General features: G+C 43.3%; 1 protein-coding gene across 7 annotated transcripts in view; it reads right to left on the bottom strand.

Moving 5' to 3' along the window:
- EYA3 (EYA transcriptional coactivator and phosphatase 3) overlaps nt 1-21138 on the bottom strand; it is a 139928-nt gene extending 118790 nt beyond the window's left edge. For 3 of the 7 annotated variants that reach the window (XM_089897918.1, XM_089897925.1, XM_089897894.1), the window contains exons 1-3: nt 18516-18922; nt 8657-8935; nt 8095-8194 (exon numbers count right to left, since the gene is read on the bottom strand). The gene's annotated coding sequence lies outside the window, so the exon portion shown is untranslated. Of the gene's footprint in view, nt 1-2940; nt 3159-8094; nt 8195-8656; nt 12742-18515; nt 18923-21072 lie in introns of those variants that run through there. The other 4 variants (XM_089897912.1, XM_089897921.1, XM_089897898.1 and 1 more) reach the window with 3 other exon arrangements.
- Between the last annotated feature and the right edge of the window lie 1419 nt (nt 21139-22557).

Below are 22557 nucleotides of genomic sequence, written 5' to 3'. Positions count from 1 at the left end.
CAACACAGTCTTACTCATATGCCTGGCACTTGATGGGAATGACTGAAAGGCTGGGTTTAGCTGTGTAGTCTCAGAGTCTCTCCACATGGTCTGTCCATCAGGGTAGTTGAACTTTTTACATGGCAGAGACAGGTCCTGGAAGCTGCATTTCTTTTAAGGCCAGCCTGGAAACTGACACAGCATCACTTCCATCCACTGGTCAAAACAATCATAAAGCTCATCTAGATTCAAGGAAGGCAACGTAGACCCCAGACACTGTCAGAGTAACTTGGACCTCTTGCCACTATTGTTATCTTTCTGATGTTCACCCGAAGAGCTCCTGAGGAGACATTCATTTTGATGTGTATCTACCCATTTATTTAGCAACTAGTTTGTAATATTTTAGGCTCTGAGGACACAGCAGAAAACAAATCAGACAAAAACCTCTGCCTGCATGGAGCTCACATTCCAGTCAATCCATAGTCAGAAATCTAGTGAGTTGACTAGCTTCAGTTGGGGTTAAACATCTATTCCCACTTCCTTCTAGTGAGCCTTTTTATATCGCAGAAGTGAGAAGGTTAAAGATGGCATTTCTCAGGCTCCCTTTCAGCTAGGATTCTGTTGGGGTTTTTTCTGTTTTTTTTTTTGTTTGTTTGTTTTTATTTCTTGTTTTTTGCGGTACGCGGGCCTCTCACTGTTGTGGCCTCTCCCATTGCGGAGCACAGGCTCCGGACACGCAGGCTCAACGGCCATGGCTCACAGGCCCAGCCGCTCCGTGGCATGTGGGATCTTCTCGGACCAGGGCACGAACCTGTATCCCCTGCATCGGCAGGCGGACTCTCAACCACTGTGCCACCAGGGAAACCCCAGCTAGGATTCTGGATGAAAGCTAGGTATTGCCAGTTAGATGCACTTGGGTAAGATTTACAAGGTGGAAATGAGGAAGAGACCATTTTCCTGCACTTTGGCCATTTCTACTGGCCAATAGGGTCATCACTGGAGACATGGGGTTTTCCTGCAGCAGTCTTTCCATTTCCAGTCTCCAGCTCCATGAGTTGGGAAGGCAGCTGTAGCAACAGTGGCCACCAAAGGAGAGCTACCCAATCCCAGCTTTCCAACCCCTGAATCTTAATTGTAGAGAAGTATGACTATGTTCTTGAAATTAGTGATTTTTGAGTTGACCTCTGATTCTCTCTCCTCCAGATTTTCAATGATTTACAATGATTTTGTAAGCATTCAATTTCCTGAAATTAATTGCTTTCTGCTTTAAACACCTAGAAAGATTTCTGTTGCCTGTGCTGAAAACTGACTGAGAAGGTATGATATTAGAATGAAAATACTCAGTTCCCACCATCTCTGCCTTCTAGGTAGACCCTCTATATTCATCTAATGATTACATTAGAATCCCACACGTGCAAATCGGAGCATCTGATGTTCTTGCCTTTAGCCCCTCCCAGACAGCTCTGCAGCTTTCCAGGCACAGGGTGAACCTGACCAGGCCCCTGGTAGAGAGAAAGCCAAGTGTTAGACCAGAGAGCAAGTCCCGGGAATCACGTGAAGCTTGGAAAGTGCCATCGCAGCAACCAAGGGACCCAAGGTACCATCTCAGCATTAGCTCTTGAGAGACAGGACAGCCTAGTTCCTCCCCTGCTCCATGGCAGTGTGCTTTAAAGCTCTGAAGTGGGAATAAGAATACTAGTCCTAATTCACAGAGTTTTGTAAACTATACAGTACTACACAAATATAAGAGGCTACATAGTATCTGGACTGGTTGTTCTTAAAGTATGGAGGTCTCTGAGCCACTATCAGGGAGTAAGTGAAATTAAAAATAATATTAATGCAGCATTTTATTTTTTTACCCTTATTCTCTCAGAAAGTGTGGTGTTTTCCAGAGACTCAGTGATGCCATCATTGTTCTGATGGCTAACTGGAATACATGCTGGTGTATTCTTTATTTTTAAAATTTCTGTTTTAATTTCTAAAAGAGAAAATATTAATAGCTGTAACCCATATAAACAAAAATTCTTTGGGGGTCCTAAATAATTTTTAGGAGTGTTAAGGGATCCTGAAATAAAAACATTTGAGAACCGCTGACTTAGGCCCTTGTGTATACCCATTCTCGTACTATCTGTAATGGCCCCCACTCTAACCATTTCTGGTTGCCTGATTCCCACTCATGGTCATAACCCTGCCATGTCCAGCACTCTTCTACTAGGATGCCTTTCTATTTTGATTAACATACTTGAGACAGTATGTTCTCGCACAGATGTCTAGTAGCATTTGTCTTGGCACAGTCTTGGGACGCCATATAACTGTGACCTGTCTTCATGGGCAACACTAAACCCACAGCCCAGCCCCTTGCTTTACTTTCCTTTCTGGCTGGACTCATCTGGGATACCTGGTTTCTGCCCCTGCTTTCACCCTATTTAATATTAATCTCACCCACTTTGGCCCCCTGTTCCTACTTGTTGTTCCCCTCCTGTTCAAGTGGCCACCTGCTATGGGGATCATTGCCAGCTGCCCACAGCTAAGCTGAGCCATCCCCACCCCTTAGCCCTGTCCAGTTGGATAGCTTGAGCTGGGTCAGACTGAAGCCTCTTGGAAGTTTCCTGCCAACCACATAATGGATTAATACTTGCTTTTAATTTTGACTATAACTTCCACCAAAAATGTTGTTATCTGTGTATTTGTACTCTATAACTAGATTTAAAATTAAAACATAAACTGTTAGCACTGAATATTTCTTGTGGGTAGGATTAAAGAGACTTAATTTCTATGTTGTATGTATCCGTAAAGTTTGCTTTTTTTTTTTTTTTTTTTTACTATAGTGAGAATATATAGAGGTTAAGAACAAAGGCTCTGGAAAGAGATTGTGTCCGATCTCCCAGAACTCCCTGGCTATTCCACCGCTGTGTGACACTAGGCAGGTCAAGTACTTTCTCAGTGCCTCATTTTTCTCACCTTTAAAATGGAGATTTTTTTTTTTTTGCAGTACGCGGGCCTCTCACCGCTGCGGCCTCTCCCGTTGCAGAGCACAGGCTCCGGACGCGCAGGCCCAGCAGCCATGGCTCACGGGCCCAGCCGCTCAGCAGCATGTGGGATCCTCCCGGACCAGGGCACGAACCCGTGTCCCCTGCATCGGCAGGCGGACTACCAACCACTGCGCCACCAGGGAAGCCCTAAAAAGGAGATTTTAAAAACCACTTATCGAAGAAGAAGGAGGAGGAGAAGGAGAGGGAAGGAGAGAAGGAGAAGAAAGCCCTTATAGGGTTGTATGAGCATTAAATATATGTAAAGTGCTTAGAATTATGTCAGATATCTATCTATATAAGTGATTAAAAATCAAAATAGAATGGAGAAATAGAAGGTACATTATGAAGTTTTCATGAGTTTAGAGATACAGAAAACATTATAATAAACCATAAAGGTCTGATCTTTATCAGGAAACTTGAGAAGATGAGAAACTATTAATCTAAGTGCTTTAGAGAATGCCAACACCGGATTATCCATCCTCCTTTGTTTAGAAAGATAAGGAAGAAGGCTAGTGAATTTTTACATAGGAGTTACTGTAAAATTTAAGACAGATCCAAATGGCTTCCAAATCATGTCATTATAAAAAGACTGTCTAAGTCTTTTAATTAAAAAGACAAAGAGCTTTTCTATAATATTGGAATGTTTGTTTTAATGATTCCAGGAAGTATTTACTTGTAACCCTGAGGCTAATAATTCTTACTATAGAAAACGACATTTTTTTTAGAAAGCTACATTTTAAAAAGAATGTTTGTTGTAGAAAACAGTGGTTATTCATTTAAAGCTGTAAACAATTTTTGTTATAGAAGGTTAATTTTATTCCAGTTTGGTGATAAATTAACCCCCTATGACCTCACTGATCTAGATCTAATTAACTTGACAAGTATAAAAGTCTAGGCAGAGTCTCTTAAATTTGATAATGCATGTAAATACTTTCCTTCATGTGAAAAAGTTATCTTATAAAAGATTAAATATAAAACTCTAACAGATTAACTTTAAAAAGCAATACAAAGAATGAAATTCTGATACATGCTACAACACGGATGAGCTTTGAAAACATTATGTCAACTGAAATAAGTCAAACACAAAGAACAAATACTGTATGATTCCACCTGATGAGGTGCCTAGAATAGGCAAATTCATAGAGACAGAAAGTAGAATAGAGGTTACCAAGGTTACCAGGAGCTGGGGGAAGGGAGAATGGGGACTTATTGTTTATTGGTACAGAGTTTCTCTTTGGGATGATGAAAAAGTTCTGGAAATAGATAGTTGTGATGGCGTACAACCTTGGCAATATACTTAATGTCACTGAATTCTTCACTTAAAAACAGTTAAGATGGCAACTTTTATGTTATGCATATTTTACCATAATAAAAAAATACTATACAAAGAAAAGCAGTTCAAAGGAAACAATGTAATATTTTCTAAAAGACAACTAACCTGGATTAAAACATCAATGACATGAAAAATCCAAAAATGTAGAGGAATTGCTCTAGATTTAAAGAAAATAGAGGGAATTCCCTGGAGGTCCAGTGGTTAGGACTTGGCCCTTTCACTGCTGTGGGCCCAGGTTAAATCCCTGGTCGAGGAATTAAGATTCCACAAGCCACGCGGTGCAGCCAAAAAATAAATAAATAAAAGAGAATAGAGAGACCCTAAAACCAAGTGCAATGAGTGAACTTTAATTCAATCCTGATCTGGAAAAAAATCTATAAAACATATTCTTGTATCAGTTGAGGAAATTTGAACATGAACTTGCAATTAGAAGATATTATAGAATATGTATTAACTTTCTTAGGTGTGGTAATAAGTATTGCATTTATGTAGACAAGTGTTGTTATCCTCCGGAGATACATGAATTATTCACTATTTAAAGGCTAAAGGGCCATGATATCTATGGCTTTCAAATAGTTCACAAAATTTTTAAAATGCAGAGAGAAATTAAAGCAAATGTAGCAGGACTTTCCTGGTAGCACAGTGGTTAAGAATCCGCCTGCCAACGCAGGGTACACGGGTTCGATCCCTGGTCCGGGAAGATCCCACATGCCACAGAGCAACTAAGCCTGCGCGCCACAACTACTGAAGCCAGTGCGCCTAGAGCCCGTGCTCCGCAACAAGAGAAGCCACCACAATCAGAAGCCCGCACACCACAATGAAGAGTAGCCCCCACTCTCCACAGCTAGAGAAAGCCTGCGCAGCAACGAAGACCCAACGCAGCCAAAAATAAATAAATAAAAATTAAAAAAAGTAAAGCAAATGTAGCAAAACGTTAGTAGTTGTTGAATTTAGAGGAAGGGTAGATGTGTGCTCATTGTTTTATTCTTTCAACTATTGTGCATATTTGAGAATACTAGGAAAATCCAGAACCTTGATATTTCATCACAGGGAGAACAGTATTTGTAGGGAACACTTGCTAGTCGTGCTCACCCAGCACACATACCCCTCTTCCTGTAACAGCACTTCCATTTACCTTCTGGGCATTACCCTCCCCCAGTGTATGCCCACTTATTCTAAATTTCAGTCTAGGTGTCCTCTCCTTCCCTGAACCAAGGGGGTAGGTGCACAGCCCATGTCAGGTCAATCAAGCGTTCCCTTGTAAGAATTTAACCCAGGGTAGATTAACACAAGGCACACCTGATAGTGCCTGGAGGTACTGCTCAGCACTTCCTGCTTCCCAACTCCCTAGAGCTACCCTGTGTGCTTTTTCTGAGGCTTGCCATTTAGCTTTTGCCTCAGTGAGCTAACCCATTCTTTCCAATAAAATATTGTTGTTGTCATGAAGACCAGAATTGGTCACTGACTTTGACTAGTGAACCATTTTAACACCAATCCAATGGTTTTTTTTTTTTTACAAAAAACAAACACACAAAAAGCAAACAAAAACAAAAAAACACCTACAGAAGAAAGAACACCTACAAAGAAAATGCCTAGCATGAAAAATCTATTGCTTTTATAGGAGGGTTAAAATCTTCCAGGCCGGAGACAAATTACAATTGTGAAGTGAGCTGTGAACCATAAAAACAATTTAAAAATTCAGAGTTTGAACAAGTGAAAGGTGAGAGACATATTAAATTTACTCCCTCCCTGGAATGCAGTCTCACCTTACTACCAAAGTAGGCAATGGGAGTGAAAGCAAGCTGAAAGCAGAAAAAGCTTCACCGCTTCAGCAAAGGATGGAATCTCGCGATAATATGGCTGCCATTTACCAAGAGCACACCGCCCTAGGCTCTGAGTTAGTCCTTCATATCCGTCACCTCACTGAATTCTCCCAACGGCAAATTTATTATCTATTATTTGGCTGTATATACTCTGATTATCTGCACTACAGAAACCTGGGGCTCAAGATTGTTAAATCTCTAAGTCGTAGACCTAGAAGGAGGAGGGGCAGGATCCAAACTCAGACGTGTGACTACAGCACTGGGGCCGTAGCACCTGGAGGGCGAGCGAGCTCCAGCTTCCTGGTCCAGCCTCAGATCAGCATCCCAGCGGCCTAAGCCCCTCCCTTTCAAGTTCCTGAGCCAATCCAGAGAGCGGTCAATAGATGCTGAGAGACTCTGCTTCTCTCCACCCACTCTGGACCCAAGAGCCTCCTTTGCAGACACCTTCCACAGCACCCAGTTCCTGGCTCTCAAGGGTCTCCTGAGTCACCTCTGCTACCCGCAAGAACTGGGTCCGGGAGAGCCGTAGCCACTTCTGTGCCACACACTCCCAAGTTATGGCACCTGCTAACCCCCGCTTCGCCGTGTTAACTTCATCGACAGAAAGTAGATTTCTCCCGCTCCCATTCGCCTTGACCTAGTAAAGCCTAAAGGATATAAGCATGGCTTTTGGAGCCAGATACACCTAGGTTCAAGGCCCTGCATCACCACTGCCTGCCCGTGAGTAAGTTTCTTCATCTTCAGGCTCCCAACCTAAAATTAGGAATGATAACCCTACCTTTATAGCAGGCTTGTTGTGAGGATAAGATGCACTAACCTATAGAAAGCATCAAGCACAGTGCATGGCACTTTGTAAGCACTTGATAAACAACAGTTCTTATTTTCTTACTTTCATTGTTATCCCCACACTGTAGTCTGTCCAGCCTTTCAACCCCTATTTTGTACTTTGGGGTCTAGATCTCCTGCCTTCTCTTGTCAATTTTTTTTTTTTTTTTCTCTCTCTAGAAGTGAATCCAAACCCTGGGAGGGTTCCCAGTTCACTGGTGGGTCTTCTTCATTTAGACAGATCTTCCAGAAACAAGAATTTAGCTTGCCTGACGTTTTCATTTATAAAACTTATTTCCAGGTAAAGTTTTGCTGCAATGCCCACCAGTTTTCATCTAGAACTTGAATGTAGGTGATTATGCCCCTGGGAGCACCAGTGAAAGATGGAGAGGTCACGAGGTGGGGCTGGAGCCTGGGCCTCAAGTCAGCTGGGCCTGACCCTGCTCTTGCTGGCTGTGAGGCGTGCACACTACGTCTCAACTCCGAACCTTAATTTCCTCAGCTATAACATGGAGAGTCTGGCTCTTAACCTGTAGGGATGTAGTGAAGAATCCACGAGATAGCAACTGGAAAGCCCATGTGCCTGGCACAGAGTAGGCAAGGGTAATGTCAGTTTCCTTCCCCCTAGCAGACCATCACTGTCTTGAAGTACTACCATTAGCATCCTAAAAGAGAGGTCCCACCCCTAAGGAAGCAAGGCTTCCCCTCTCCTATTGCATTTTCTACCCTTTCCCTAGTCACTCCTTTTGCTTCTCTGAACCTTAGTCATTCTGCAGTTGGGGGTGGGGCAACACAGGAAAGAGAGGCGGTTCCTGGGACTCAGCCAGCCGCAAAGTGGCCCTGCTCAGATGCCATCTGGTCAGGAGCCAGACTTGCTGCTTAGAAAAGCACATACATTCTGGGCACTACTACCTAAGGGAAAACTCTGAGACACTTTAAAAACAGCAGTAAAGATGATTAAAGAGTTAGAGAAAAGGGCCTGTGAAGAAAGTCTATAGAACCTAGATTGTTTAGGTTAAGGAAGTGAAGGCAGGAGGGGAAGCCTGGGCTTCTGAGAAACAAGTTTCCAAAGAGACGAAGCCAAACAAAATAAAATACGTACAGTGGTAGGTCAATGTTGTAGATTGGGAGGGGTGAGTGGTGGGTGACAGTGGAAGGGTCTTGGCGGGTCCACTGAGGCATGACCTGAAGTCGGGGGATTTCTGTAAGAAAAAGAATGCAAAATTATTACCACAAAATTGCTAGGGCCCTTCCTGGGCTTTGAATGGTATATGCTGGTGAGGGACCCTGAAGCTCTGTTGATTTCACCTCTAATCAAGTAAATTTACTTCCAATCGATGGTGTGACAAGTGAGCTGGTAACAGATCTGAGAAATGGTCACAAAGCTTGATTGTTCTGCAAACTCTGCCTGGCAATGCCTTCTTCCCCTAACTAATGCCTTTTTAGCCTGCAAAACGCAATGCCAGCCTGCTCTCCTCTCAGACATCTTACCAGATGCAGCCCTTCCCTGCCACAGTAGTTCAGTGCCTCACCTTCACGTGTGCACCTGTCGTCTGTCACACACTGCGCTTATATTTACCACTCCACCTGTGCATTAGTTATCTAATGCTCCATAACACATTTCTCTAAAATGTAATGGCTTAGAACCATAGGCATTATCTCACCATTTCTGTGGATCAGGCGTCCGGGCATGGTTCGTCTTAAGGCTCAGCTGGAAGAGATCGGCTTCCCAGCTCACATGATTGTTGGCAGGATTCAGTTCCTCATAGGCTGTTGGACTGAGGCCTCAATTCCTCAAGAGCTGCTGGCCGGAGGCCTCCCTCAGTTCCTTGCCATGTAGACCTCTCCATCAAGCAAGCATGGCAGCTGGCTTCATCAGAGTGAGCAGATGAGAGGGCAAGAGACAGAGTGGCAGCAAAGTGGCAGTCACAGTCCTTTGTAACCTAATCACAGAGGTGACATCCTATCACTTTGGTCATATTCCATTCATTAGAAACAACTCACTAGGTCCAGCTCACACTCACATGTAGGGAATTACACAAAGTCATAAATACCAGCAGGTGGGGGTCATTTGGAACCTTGTCCGAAGCTGCCTACTACAAATGTCACTCCCGCTCCATCTTGTCACTGCCTGTTGTCCTGCCTGTCCCTGCCAGTCCATTATGAGTGCTTTGAAGACAGGAACCACAATTTACTCACATCTTAGTGCTCCTTAGTGACTAGCACAGGCCTCTGGGGCTTGTTAAGTGAATGGATAATGAATAAATGAATGACTGATTATTCCCTGTAGCAGAAATGGAACCAAAGGCAAGTGTATCATTTTAATTAAGAGTGTGCTATTTATTACCTTTTCACCCAGTCACTGCATTTCTAGAAAATTAAGGAAATAATCAGGAAAGTAATTACAAGGATATATTTAGAAGTTTGTAAGTTAGTTGCAAGGATGGTCTATAGAATTGTTTATAACAGCAAACATCCCCCTCAAAAACAAAAACAACTAACCTGTAAACTACCTGAATGTCCAATAATAAAGGATTGATTAAATGCATTGTGTTACAGTCCTACAATGGATATTCTGAAGTCATTAAAGTGAAAAATATTGAACAGTAGTAAATGACAGGGAAAGATGTACATATATAGAGATGTAGGTATATATAATATTGTACATTATTTTAATATTGTATAATGCACATTATTTATTGTACATCTAGAAAGCAGGTTACAAAGCAGTGTATGTATTTCACATTTTTACAAAGTAAATATACACATAGAAAAAGTCTGGAAGGATTTAATCAGTTTTGAATGGCCATGAGGTTCAGATAAACTGATTTTAAATTGCTTAAACAAACAGGTATGTGTTTCTTTTTTTGTTTGTTTTTTTCACATAACAAGATGTCTGAAAGTAGGCAGCCTCTGGCCTTGGTTCTCTCTGGCTCAGTATCACCACAGTTCTTTAGGCCTTCCCCTCAAGCTTGCCACCTCATGGTCATAAGATGGCTGCCCCAGCTCCAGGAATCACATACACATTCAAAGAAGGAAGAACAGCTAAGGGGAAGCTCCCGTCATGGCTAACTCTTTACTAGGAAAGCAAAAGGTTCTCCAGAAGTCCCCCACTATACTTCCCTAACTCTCTCATTGGCTGAGTGACATGGACATTCCCAGCTACAAGGGAGGCTAGGGACACTAGAGACAGAAATTTCATGATTGGCTTCAAAAGTCATGATGTATACCCTAGTTACACAACTACCTAAACAAACTTGAAGGTCTGTTAGCAAAGAAGGGAGCAGGGACATTGGGTGGGCAACTAGATCTTGCCCCCTTTAGATAGGACATGCTGTCCGCTTTGTCACTGTCACTGTCACCTCACTCCTTCTAGCCTTACACCTGGATTGCGCTACTCAGTTAATCACCTGCTAGTCCCTGAGGGCATCTGAGCTTCCAACACTTGAATATGAAGCTCAAGGTTAGGGGCTTCCCTGGTGGCGCAGTGGTTGAGAATCTGCCTGCCAATGCAGGGGACACAGGTTCGAGCCCTGGTCTGGGAAGATCCCACATGCCGTGGAGCAACTAGGCCCGTGAGCCACAAGTACTGAGCCTGCGCATCTGGAGCCTGTGCTCCACAGCAAGAGAGGCCGCGATAGTGAGAGGCCCGCGCACCGTGATGAGGAGTGGCCCCGCTTGCCGCAACTAGGGAAAGCCCTCGCACAGAAATGAAGAGACAACACAGCCATAACTAACTAACTAAATAAATTTAAATCATATGGGCTTCTAAGAAGACCTCCGCTTAAAAAAAAAAAACCAAAAAACCCTCAAGATTAGAAAATGTGAAAGAATTGCTAGCTGTCCTTCATTATTCATAATTTCCTTCTTTCTTCTGGTAACAAAGCAACCTTCACCCCAAGAACTAGCAGGGCATATGGCTGCCCAGCTCAAGATCATATCTTCCAGCCTCCCTTGCGGCTAGCCTCCCTTCCAGCCTCCCTTGCGGCTAGCTGGGTGTGACCATGCAAGTGCTCACCATTGGAAAGTGACTAGAATTGATATGAGCATCACTTCTTCTACATCATATCCTAAAAGGAAATGTCAGCCATCTATGCCCTCTTTTCCCCCTTTCCCACAGGCTGGGAATGTAGATGTACTGGTGGAGAGCTTGCTTCAACAATGTTCTAGGAGAGGGCAGAGCAACAAGATAGAGGGAACCCGTGTCCTTAAAATGACCACGTGGGGCAGAGCCACTTACTCACCACTGGACTCATGCTGACCCACTCATAGGCTTAAAGAGATAAAACAACAACAACAACAGCTATTAAACAAGATATGTATTTTTAGAGTATCCTGTATTTTTTTATCTCTTTATTAAAACAGCTATTCCGTTCCCCAACTAATATAGAAAACAAACCACATTATACTAATGTTTGTCGTTAATAGTTGAAAAGGGGGTTGGAGCTAAGCTGAAAAAAGAGAAGAGTCAAATAAGTGCTGGAATAGGAGAAGGTGTTTTTGTAAAGAGGTCTTGGAAAATACAAAGGCCTTCATTAGCGGAGGAGGCACCTGAACTATTAACAGGCAGGACATTCATAGAGCTTGGTCAGAAGCCCTGCTGGGCTCTGCTTTGACCTAGAATGGAATTAATATGGTAGGGGCTGAATCTAAATAAAGAACAGGGTGAACCTGAACAGTGCAGCCTGAATGGCACAAAGACCCATCGTTCAAGAAGGGTCTGTGCAGCTATGAATTAGGTGAGAGGGCCATCAGTCAGGGCCTTTAGGTTGGAAGCAACAGAAGGCAACTGTGACTCTCTCAAATAAAACAAAACCAAAAAGGAATTTATTAGAAGGACACGGAGGAGGTCAAAGAATCTAAAGAAGACCTTGAGAGCCAAGTTCCAGGAAAGAACAAGATCCAGGTAAGCTCTGGGAATCCCACTGGCAGAAACTTCTAATTTCCCAGCATTAGAAGCCAGAATCACCTGGAGGGCTTGTTAAAACAGAGGTTTCTGGGGCCTACCCCCAGAATTTCTGATTCAGCTGATGAACGGTGGGACCCTGGAATCCGTATTTCTAACATTTTCCCAGACGCTGATGCTGGTGGGCCAGGGGCCGCATATGAGAACCATTTTTCTAGGTAAACACATCAAATGATTCAGCACCGACTGCCTTCCATCTCCGTGTCCCCACTCAAGATTCCAAAGTCCTGAGAAAGTCTAGCTGACTCAGAGTTGAGTCACTCCTGTGGTCAGAGGGATAGAGTCCTGTGACTGGCAGCCCTTTGAGTCTCACATGGGTTGGGGGCAGTGGGGGGCTGGGAGGGAAGTTCCCCAAAGGAAGGCTTGCTGGTCAGAAAACAATAGAAGACGGCCAAGCTGAATGCACAGCTCTCAACATCTGGAGCAAGATCTGCTGCGGCAACTTCTCTCAGCACAGACAGTTCCGGAGGAGAAAACTTTTTAAAAAGAAAAGAAAGAAGGGAAGGAAAATGTGGACTCTTGGACAGTTATCTTTATTCAAACTTCTTTCTCTTTTCCAGCCCAAGATAGGAGACTCCTGCCCCCTAGAGGCCAGAAATCAATTCCACAGCCGCCTTGGTGACTTAGAGAAGCCCCGAGGAGGCAGTGGACTTTGCACTGGGGACAATTTTGACCAGATAGGCCACTGCCCAGGACAACGTGTCATCATGCATGCTGTAGCTTTTCTCAGCCGCAGAGAAACTGACACCAACAGATATTTCCTTAAAAAGCCTAAACATATTTTTGCATTATATTTTATATGCTCACAATGAATTTTTTCCTTCAGAAAAACTGAGAGAAAAAAAAATTTGTTAACCTAAGTAACCAAGCCTATACTTCTGTAAGTCTGTATTGCTGTCTATCAAATTTTCTTAAAATGAAGCTCACCTGAGCTTATAAACCAATATGATATGATGATTTAACATAGCAACATGGAGTGTGTTAAAAACATCATGTTTGTATTTACACAGCAATCAATGTCATATGCCATATTAACAGGGTAAAGGACAAAAATACATGATTATCTCAATAGATGCATAAAAAACATTTGACAAAATCTAATACTCTTTCATGATAAAAACACTCAACAGACTAGGAAGAGAAGGGATCTTTCTCAACCTGATAAATGTCACCTACAAAAACCCCACAGATAACACCATACTTAATAGTGAAAAACTGAATATTTTCCCTTAAGATCAGTTGTAAAGATTACTGGTTGCCAGGGGCTGGGGGAGGGGGAAACAGGAATTTACTAATGGGCACAGGGTTTCTTTTTGGGGTGATAAAATGTTCTGAAATTAGATAGTAACAATGGTTGCACAACCTTGTGAATGAATGTACTAAAAACCACTGAATTATTCACTTTAAAATGGTAAGTTTTGTGATATGTGAATTATATCTCAAATAAAATTGTTATTAAAAATATATATTTACATGGGGGCAACTATTGATTGTGTAGCTAGAAGTGGGGAGAAATCCCATGATCCCTGGAAGCTTGTTTGGGACAGAAGGAGAATTATTTGTTATAATATTCTCTTTAACTTCCCCAAAACTGGTTACAAGGGAGCCCAGTTGAAGAATTTAGTTTTGTTAAAGAAAAAAAAAAAACAAACCCTATAATTGTCAGGTATACTTGCTCCTTTGTTTCAAAGGGCACTTCAGTGTTCCCTGGGTCAGTTTCAGCCTGAGGTTTAGCCTGGGGTCTAGAACAGAGAAGAAAATACTTCACCTTATAGAGTAAGAAGTTTTAGAACAGACTGCTGGAGACTAGAATGGAGCTGGAGGCTGGAGGAGATGGTAGCAAGCTGACTCCCAAGGAGGGATAGAGCCCGAAAGAAATTCCTCTTGGCAGTAATGGCCCATGAACTTTTAGGACAGTGATGTCTTATAGATAACTCTAAGTGGGTGCCTCTACTGTGCTGAAATTCTCCCTGTGTGTCACTAAAGCCTCAGTAGAACCCGCTAAATGTTAGGAATACTTGGAGAAATGAAGGAATCAACAGCTTGTCCAGAAGGGGCTGAGAAAGCCTGCCAGAAAAAGAAATAGCACCAAAGGAAAAAGAGTAACAATGAGAAACAAATTATTTCTTGGGCTAGCCTGGGGCATGCGGCTCCAAATCCACTCAATCCCTTGACTAAAATCACAGGAATTACGGGGAGAGGCCTGGAGACCAAGTTAAGGATGGTTTTGGCTACATGTAAGAAAAAACCCAATTCATGATCACTTAACCAATAAGGAAATGTTATTGTTTCACAGAATGAGAAATCCTAGATTAGACTGGCTTCAGGGCTGGTTAATTCAGTAGTTTAATGATGTCATCAAGGGCCCAAAGTTCTTTGCCTCTTGCTGCTCTGCTATCCACAGCTGTTGGCTTATCTTCAGGCCATCATAGATCCAGCTACCCTGATTGCATATTAAAGTGAATCCATGTATTGATTAGAACGCTTTTGATTACAAACATCAGAAATCCAACCTAGATGAGCTTAAGGAAAATAGGAATCCAAGGGGACTTCAGGCATATCTGAATCCAGGAGGGCATCAGAACTTTCTTTCTTTCCATCGTTCAGGCTTATTTGACTCTGCTTGGCGCCACTCTCAGACAGGAGATGGCTGCTGGCATGCCAAACCTTCAATGCCGTGTATCTCATGCTGAGCGTGAGAGACAGAGACAGAGAGACCTTTTTTCTAATGTCCATTTGACAGATTTCATGAAGGGATTCTGATTAAGTCACCGGCCCATCCCTATCCCTGGATCAATCACTAGAGACACAGGACAAAAACCTTGGATTGGCCAGCCTTGGGTCTTCTGCCCACCCCTGGGACTTAGAGTCAGAACCACCCAAGCCACAAGGACTGAGCTGCATTTGGGGGAGGAGGAATGCTTCTCCATTGGAAGACAGTCTGAGCAATGAAAGTGTGTCTGCCACTTGCCAGAAGGCTGTCAGACATGAGTACGTGGGATTCCAATGCGAACTAAGGTTTAATAGGCACCCTCCAAGAAACCAGAAGGGAAGGGTGAAAGGAACTGGAAATTTTGGGGGGCATACCATGTGCTTTCCCAAGGTCGCAGAGCTAGGACATGGCGGAGCCTGGATTTAAATCCATGCCTTTTTAGTTCCAAAATCCATGCACTTAGCACTGGGGGGACTGAGCAAAGGCAGAGGGGCCACGACAGAGAAGAGCTGTGCTGTTGAGACAGAGAAAGCTGTCCAGCAGACACCATAGCGGAGCACTTAGCCCAGCCTGGATATGAATCAGGGAAGTCTTTCTGGAGGAGGAGATATTTGAACCGAGGCTTAAGGGACAGTAGGTGTTTGTCAAAGGAATAAAGGAGAGAAGCAAGAAAAGAGGTTGTCTGGCTAGGCAGGGGAGGTCACAGAGGCCAGAGTTTCGGCTTTGGACACTGTCTCCATGGGATAGGGGCTTTCTTATCCTGTTTTCTCCCAGCTCTGCCCCCATACCATCACACCACAACAAGCCATCCTTGTTCTGACAAACATAGTTATTCAAGTGGGGATTTCCAGAGATATTCTCATAGTGGTTGGGACAGTGGTCTGTGTTCTGCCATCTACATCCTGTGTGACGATTACCTAGTCATTTCCCCTCTTTGGGATAGAACTACCTTATCCATAGAGTTGTAGCAGGCAAATTGACTGTGGTGATGGTTGTACATATCTGTGACTATACTAGAAACCATTGAATTATACACTTTAAATAGGTGAATGTGAATTCTATCTCAATAAAGCTGGGAGTTTTTTTTTAATTGTAGTGGGCACGGTGATGGGGGAAGTTTGGCTTAAGGGCTGCAGAGCTGTTGCAATCAAGGCTTTGTTACTTTATAGCCAGGTGGCTTTATGTACATTTTTCTTTTTACTTTATCTCTCGGAACCTCATTTTCCTCATTGTAAGAGGGGAATTATGTCTTTATCTTGTTTAGGTGGTGAAGGAACAGATGCAGTCGGGGGCTGGAATGCTTAGAATTCTGGCTCCATCACTGACAATCTCTCTGTGCCAGCACATCCTCATCTATTTAATGGAGATAATAGTACCTTATTTATTGCATTGTTGGGAAGATTGTACACTTTGATACCTAGAGTTGATGCCTATAAAGTTCTTAGACCTATGTCTGGCATGTGGTTCAATAGTTCATAAAAATTGTAGCTAGTTTATTATCTCTATTTCATATCCTGGATTCTACTTGGGATCTTCTAGACAAGGTTTAATTACCCACCCAAACCTAGTACTGGACTCCCTGAGGACTGGGGATTCCCCATACCTGAGCCTTTTCCTAAAGGTAGTACACAATTCTGAGGGTGGTCTGCCAGTCCATGTTCCTCTTTTCTAAAAATGCCTTTCCCATAGAAGTGGGCTTCAGCAGTCCCCAGCCATAACTGAATGAATAGGGGTGGATCCCCTCATCCAAGCTGGACCAGTCAACTTCTCTCTTCCAGATATTTGGACTCTGGGATGTGTTAGCGGGTGATGCTGAAGCTGAGAGGTGACATTGGCTGGACAGCCATTTTGCACCATGTGAATGGGAATGGCAAGAACTCAGAGAGAGAACCATGGAAGACTCACAGAGAGTGACAAGAAACCTCAGAGGGAGAAGGAGAGAGTGGTTCTGCCAGGAATCCTGGTGCATTTCCATTCAGTCAATCAACAAATTTATTGAGCACCTACTATGTGCCATGCCCAGGGATATAGCAGTGAACAAGAGGACAAATTCCTGCCTTCAGGTACAATGGGACACCGCTGAAAGGTTTTGTACAGGGGAACAACACAATCTTATTACATTTTTAAAAGATCGCTCTGGCTGTTGTGTGAGGGGGACAAAGGAAGTGGGGGGGTGGGGGGGACAAAGGAAGAAGCAGAGAGAATGTCACAACCATCCAGGCAAGAGCTGAAGATGGCTAGGCTAGGGTGGTGTGGAGGGAGTGGTGAGCAAAAGTGGGAGTCTGGTTCTATTTAGAAGTTTCCAGTTCCTGGTTCTAGTTCCTCATGAGACCTGTCTACCTCCTGCCCCCGAGTGTTCATCTAGATTTCCCCCTTCCTTCCTCCCCCATGATGTTTTTCTTGCTTTGGCTAGTGTGTGACAAGGATTCTGTTATTTGCAACTGAACCATTCCTGACTAAGACACCTTGGCTCTTCAGGCTGGTCTAATTCACCACTGTCTAGAACATGACCAGTTTCATTTTCCCTGTGTTAAGGAAAGTGTTTTCTCTTATGAGTAACCCACATAGGAATTAACAACCTCCTGAAGGAAACTTTTCTTCCAGAGAACTTTCAAAGGAAGCAAAGATTTATTTTATGATGTGAGAAAAATGCTTGTATCATATGCCGCCTCCAGTTATGCCCACATCAGATAAGGGGACAGTATAATAGTAACAGCTGCTAAAATATGGAGCTGATTATACTCCAGGCCTTGTCCTGAAAGCTTTATACGTATTGGACTTCCCTGGTGGTGCAGTGGTTAAAAATACGCCTGCCAATGCACAGGACACGGGTTCGAGCCCTGGTCAAGGAAGATCCCACATACCGCGGAGCAACTAAGCCCATGAGCCACAACTACTGAGCCTGCGTGCCACAACTACTGAAGCCAGCATGCCTAGAGCCCGTGCTCCGCGACAAGAGAAGCCACCGCAATGAGAAGCCTGAGTACCGCAATGAAGAGTAGCTCCCGCTCAACACAACTAGAGAAAAGCCCGCACCCAGCAGCGAAGACCCAATGCAGCCATAAATAAATAAATAAATAATATTTTAAAAAATAATTATTATTTTTTAAAAAAGCTTTGTACATATTAACTCATTTAAGCCTCAGAGCAACCCTGTATACTGTAGGCTGTCATTGTTCTTATTTTACAAATCTATCATTGCTCCCATTGTACAGATGGGAAAACTGAGGCACAGAAGGTTCAGTAAGTGTCTAAGATCACAAAACTAGTAAGTGATAGATCTGTGATTCAACCCAGGCATTCGAGTTCCATGCTCTTAGTCAGTGTTTCTCAACTAGGAGCACTGATGGCTTTTTAGGTGGGATGGTTCTTTGCTGTACAGAACTGCCCATCTCACTCTTGTGGTTAGTTTAGTGTCCCTGGCTTTGTATACATGAACTCAGTTTAATCCTCTTGATGACCCTATGAGGTAGGTATTGTTATTCTCATCCCCATTCTACAGAAAACTGAAACCCAGGGAGGTTCGTAGCTTACCCTGAGTTACCCAGCTCATAACAGGGGAAGCCAGCATTTGCACCCAAGCAGTCTGACTCCAGGTCCTGTGCTTTTAACCATCCTGCTATCCTGCCTCACTAAGAGTTAACAGACTAGACTAGGTATGGGGTGCCCTGGCCAGATAGGACCTTTAAGTAGAGTCCAGCAGGCCTTTCAGAGTGGGCTTGGCAGCTCAAAGGAGCCACTCCAGGCTGGAAAGGCAAAGACTGGCAGGAACCAGTGACCCTTTCCTCATGCAGGACTGGCCAGCAGGTAAAGGGGAAAGTGGTATGATTAGAAAAAGTCTAACCTGTAAAGGACACAGCCCGGGAACGGGATAATCAAGGAGTCAGTATCAGGAATCCACAGCAGAGTGAGGCCAAAGGAATGTCAGGAACGCTGGACTGCTGGGTGAGTGCCTTGTCTTCCCCCACTTGTTTTTTCTTCAGCTCCTCCACCTGCAGCTGGTCCTTCCCTTAAACGTATAAAGTTGCCAGGGACATCCTGGGCACTCCTTTGCCTGTAACTCTGTACTTTCAGACTCCCAGATATGCTCACACATGGCTCATGGCAGGGCTAATTAGTACCATTTTGGATAAAGCCACTGGTGGCTAATACCAAGAATCAAATCTTCTGGCTCTATAATCCCACTCCAAAAATAACTTGACAAAAACCGAAAGCCAGGGGCCTGGAGATATTGGTGGCTGCCATCCCTGTCCTTGTACCTTTAAGCCAACTGCACATCACAAGCTACAGAGTCTGAAAAGCAAAATTGTGAAAAGCAGGACACCACCCAGGACACCCACTGTCCATTGCTCAGGACACCGCCTCACTTTGTTTTGTTTGTTTGTTGTTTGTTGTTTGTTTTTGCTGTACGCGGGCCGCTCTGGACTCACAGGCTCAGCGGCCATGGCTCACGGGCCTAGCCGCTCCGTGGCATGTGAGAACTTCCCAGACCGGGGCACGAACCCATGTCCCCTGCATCGGCAGGCGGACTCTCAACCACTGCGCCACCAGGGAAGCCCATTTTGAATTCAACCTTCTCCTCTTTAAATGAAGTTCAGCTCTGGGGCCCGGCCCTGACCCTTAACTCTGACTTCCATTTTCTGCCCTTTGAACTTGTGGGGGATTTTAACTCAGACTCTCTGCTCTGGTTCCTCTTATTCCTGCCCGCTTCAGGAGGAATGCCCCATCCAAGCTCAGATCTTTAGGACCTATGCCCTGGTGAGCAATCACTTGTTTGCAAGTAGAAGAAACCCACTCAAACTAAAAAGGAAGAACGTATTATGAGAGCCCAGAGGTCTTACAGAACCCAAGGTCATAATTGCAGTCATGTAATAGGATGTTGAAACGGGGCCTTTCCCCGCCTCTGTTTCTACAGAGATGCCGGTACATGGATATCATATCCCAAAGTGAGTGTGAGGCTACCTCCTACATAGAAGTTACAGAGGAAAAGTATAGAATCAGCTTTATTACCATTTTCAGACCTCTCAGCCAGATCAAAGATATTAAAAAGTGGTCCGAATGCAGAAAGGGGAGATTTGATGAAGAGATATCTTTGGAGAGAGCCGTTGTCTGTACTGTTGTTCCCACCATCTTACCAGCCCAGGGTGGAAGGGAGAGAGGTGGAGAGGAACAGCGTACATTATTTCAAACCTAGGGAGACAGTTCTTCAAGAGCAGGCTGCCTCTCCACGCTGTGGCCTGGGGCCTGACTTCTCCCTAAGAAACCCTGAAGATGAGAGATGCCTCACCAACTACTTGGGCAACACTTATCAAGAACTTTCCATGTGCTAGGCACTGTTTTCTGTGCTTTCCCTGTATTAACTCATTTAATCCTCCCAACAACCCTGGATGGTTAGTGCTGTATTTTGAAATGTGATGCTCTCACTCACCAACATGTTGTGAATATTTTCCCATGTCAATAAATATTCTTCTGCCACATGGATTTAATGGCCACATGGTCTTCCTTTGCACAGCTGCAAGCCCTCATGGCTAAGCACATGGATTCTGGAGTCAGCCTGCCTATTTTCAAATCCCATCTCTTCCAGTTACATATGGTAGAGGACGATTTTTAGAAAGGAAATGAATGTATGTAACCCGTGACTTGGCAGCCTGGATGTCCCCCACATTTCCAGCCCACTAGGGTCACCTGTCACTGCATTAATATTTCTTGAACATCTAGCATCTTCCAGAAACTAGAGATACAACAATGAATGAGACTGATGTATTCCCTAACTTCAGAGAGTTTATACTCTAGTAAGGGAGACAGGTAGTAGCCAGTAAAAATGCCAAAGAAGAATGCAAAATCATGTAAATGATAGATTCAATGAAGTGAAAAAAGCAAGGGGCTGCTGAGATGGAGCAAACAGTAATTCTTGGGAAGTTAAGTAAAATTGGCTTGAACTCCCAGATCCTGGAGAGTGGGCGACTCAAGAGTCCCTCTCAATATCTCTAACGATGTGATGGGGCATGGAGGACAGTGGATCTATGGCTTCTGGCCTACTCTAGCTCCACTTCCCTTCTCTTGGTTACTTAACTCCTTGTCATTTGATAATTTCCTGGGATGAACAAGCAGGACATCAAGAATCACGATGCTGTTTGTTCTTGGATTAAATCCTCCTCGTCTCAAGACATGTTTTGCCAACCAAGTCCTTGCAGGTCTTTGCAAACCCATGAAGCTTCTCTTTGGACATTATCTCATCCCAACCTCCCTCTCCCATTTTACAGATGGAGAAACTGAGTCTCATCATCTTCAATAATTTTCTAGAGAAATTTCAGCTTCTCCTCTGATTTGGAAAGTTTTCATGAGAAAATGCATATTCAAAGAGACATAGAAATTGATCTGAAAGTTCATCAAATGTTTACCTCAAGCTGTTAAATCATCGTCATCATTCAGGGTACTTCCACATTCCAGATCTACAAGTGTCAAAGCCAAGGGAACTGAACAAGCTATATAGAAATGGATGTCTCAGAAAAGAGAAGTAGCTGCAGTGGACAGGAAGAACAACATCCTCAATTTTCAGGATATTTACAAAGTGTGTGTATGTGTTTTTCTTTCTAAGTTCCCTCTTCAAAGAAACGATCCCTCCTCAGTCCTGATGAACTTTTACTTATTGGCACACCCTGTTCACCTATGCTGTGAAAGGAACAAAAACTAAGTCAACTATGAGACACTTAGAATAATTATAATGGTCAGTGCTGGCAAAGATGTGACAAAACCAGTATTTACACAATTTGCTGGTGACATTGTAACTGACATAGCCCTTTTAAAAACAATTTTTTTAAGATGGAGAGCACAATTTTATTCTAAAAATAGATCTCAGTAACAATGAAATACCAAAAGCTGGTCATTATAATAAAAAAGGTAACAGGAATTTGCTTTAATTTTTTTCCTGAAAAATACAAAATTATCACTATAATATACTGCCAACTCTCATTTATCTGTATTTGAATTATTCATTTTATAGATTATCCAAGGACATTTTAAAATCATAGATTGGATTCTGCCTAATATTTAGACATATACCTAGATTGATTTTATCCTCAAGTAAACACATTCTCAAAGAATGCAAACAAAATTGAACATTTGCTTAAATAAACATAATTAGGAAGATAAAGTGATGTTGAGGAAATGTCCTCCAAAGTGAAATTCTGGTTTGCATCACTGTTTTCCTCAATTTTTGCAGATAACCAAAAAAAAAAAAAAAAAAAAAAAATGGCTGCATTGAAGTGCTGGTATTTGAAAGTAACAAATTATACAACTTACATGCAGAGGAAAGAGATAACTAAATTATTTCAAGCACAGGAAACTTTATAGGCAAAAAACGACATTTAGTACTTAAAAAGTGGTTTTAGGGCTTCCCTGGTGGCGCAGTGGTTGAGAGTCCGCCTGCCGATGCAGGGGACACGGGTTCGTGCCCCGGTCCGGGAAGATCCCATATGCCACGGAGCGGCTGGGCCCGTAAGTCATGGCCGCTGAGCCTGCCCTTCCGGAGCCCGTGCACCACAACGGGAGAGGCCACAACAGTGAGAGGCCCGCGTACCGCAAAAAAAAAAAAAAAAAGTGGTTTTATATCTTCAAAATGCTAAAGAAACAAGTATTCAAGAAAATTTCAGGCCTGTCCACAATGTTCTGACTGACTTGAAGTACTGAAATATCAAGAATGCAGGAGACAAAAGTTAAATTTTAAAGGGCCCCATTACTATGAAATATATCTTAAGTATATTTTCCAAAGAAGTGAAAACAGTGGTTGAAAGATCAGTTGGGGCAACTTACCTATCAGTCACATCTCTTTTCAAACCAATGTAACCACATGTGTTTCATAATGTTTTCTCCACACCACATACATC

Source organism: Delphinapterus leucas, chromosome 1, assembly GCF_059928025.1.
Source record: "Delphinapterus leucas isolate spDelLeu-1000000601 "Yukka" chromosome 1, BTC_Dleu_Yukka2, whole genome shotgun sequence".
Classification (NCBI taxonomy): Eukaryota; Metazoa; Chordata; class Mammalia; order Artiodactyla; family Monodontidae; genus Delphinapterus; species Delphinapterus leucas.
Note: the sequence above shows the minus strand (reverse complement) of the source record. Positions and strands in the feature narration are given on the sequence as shown.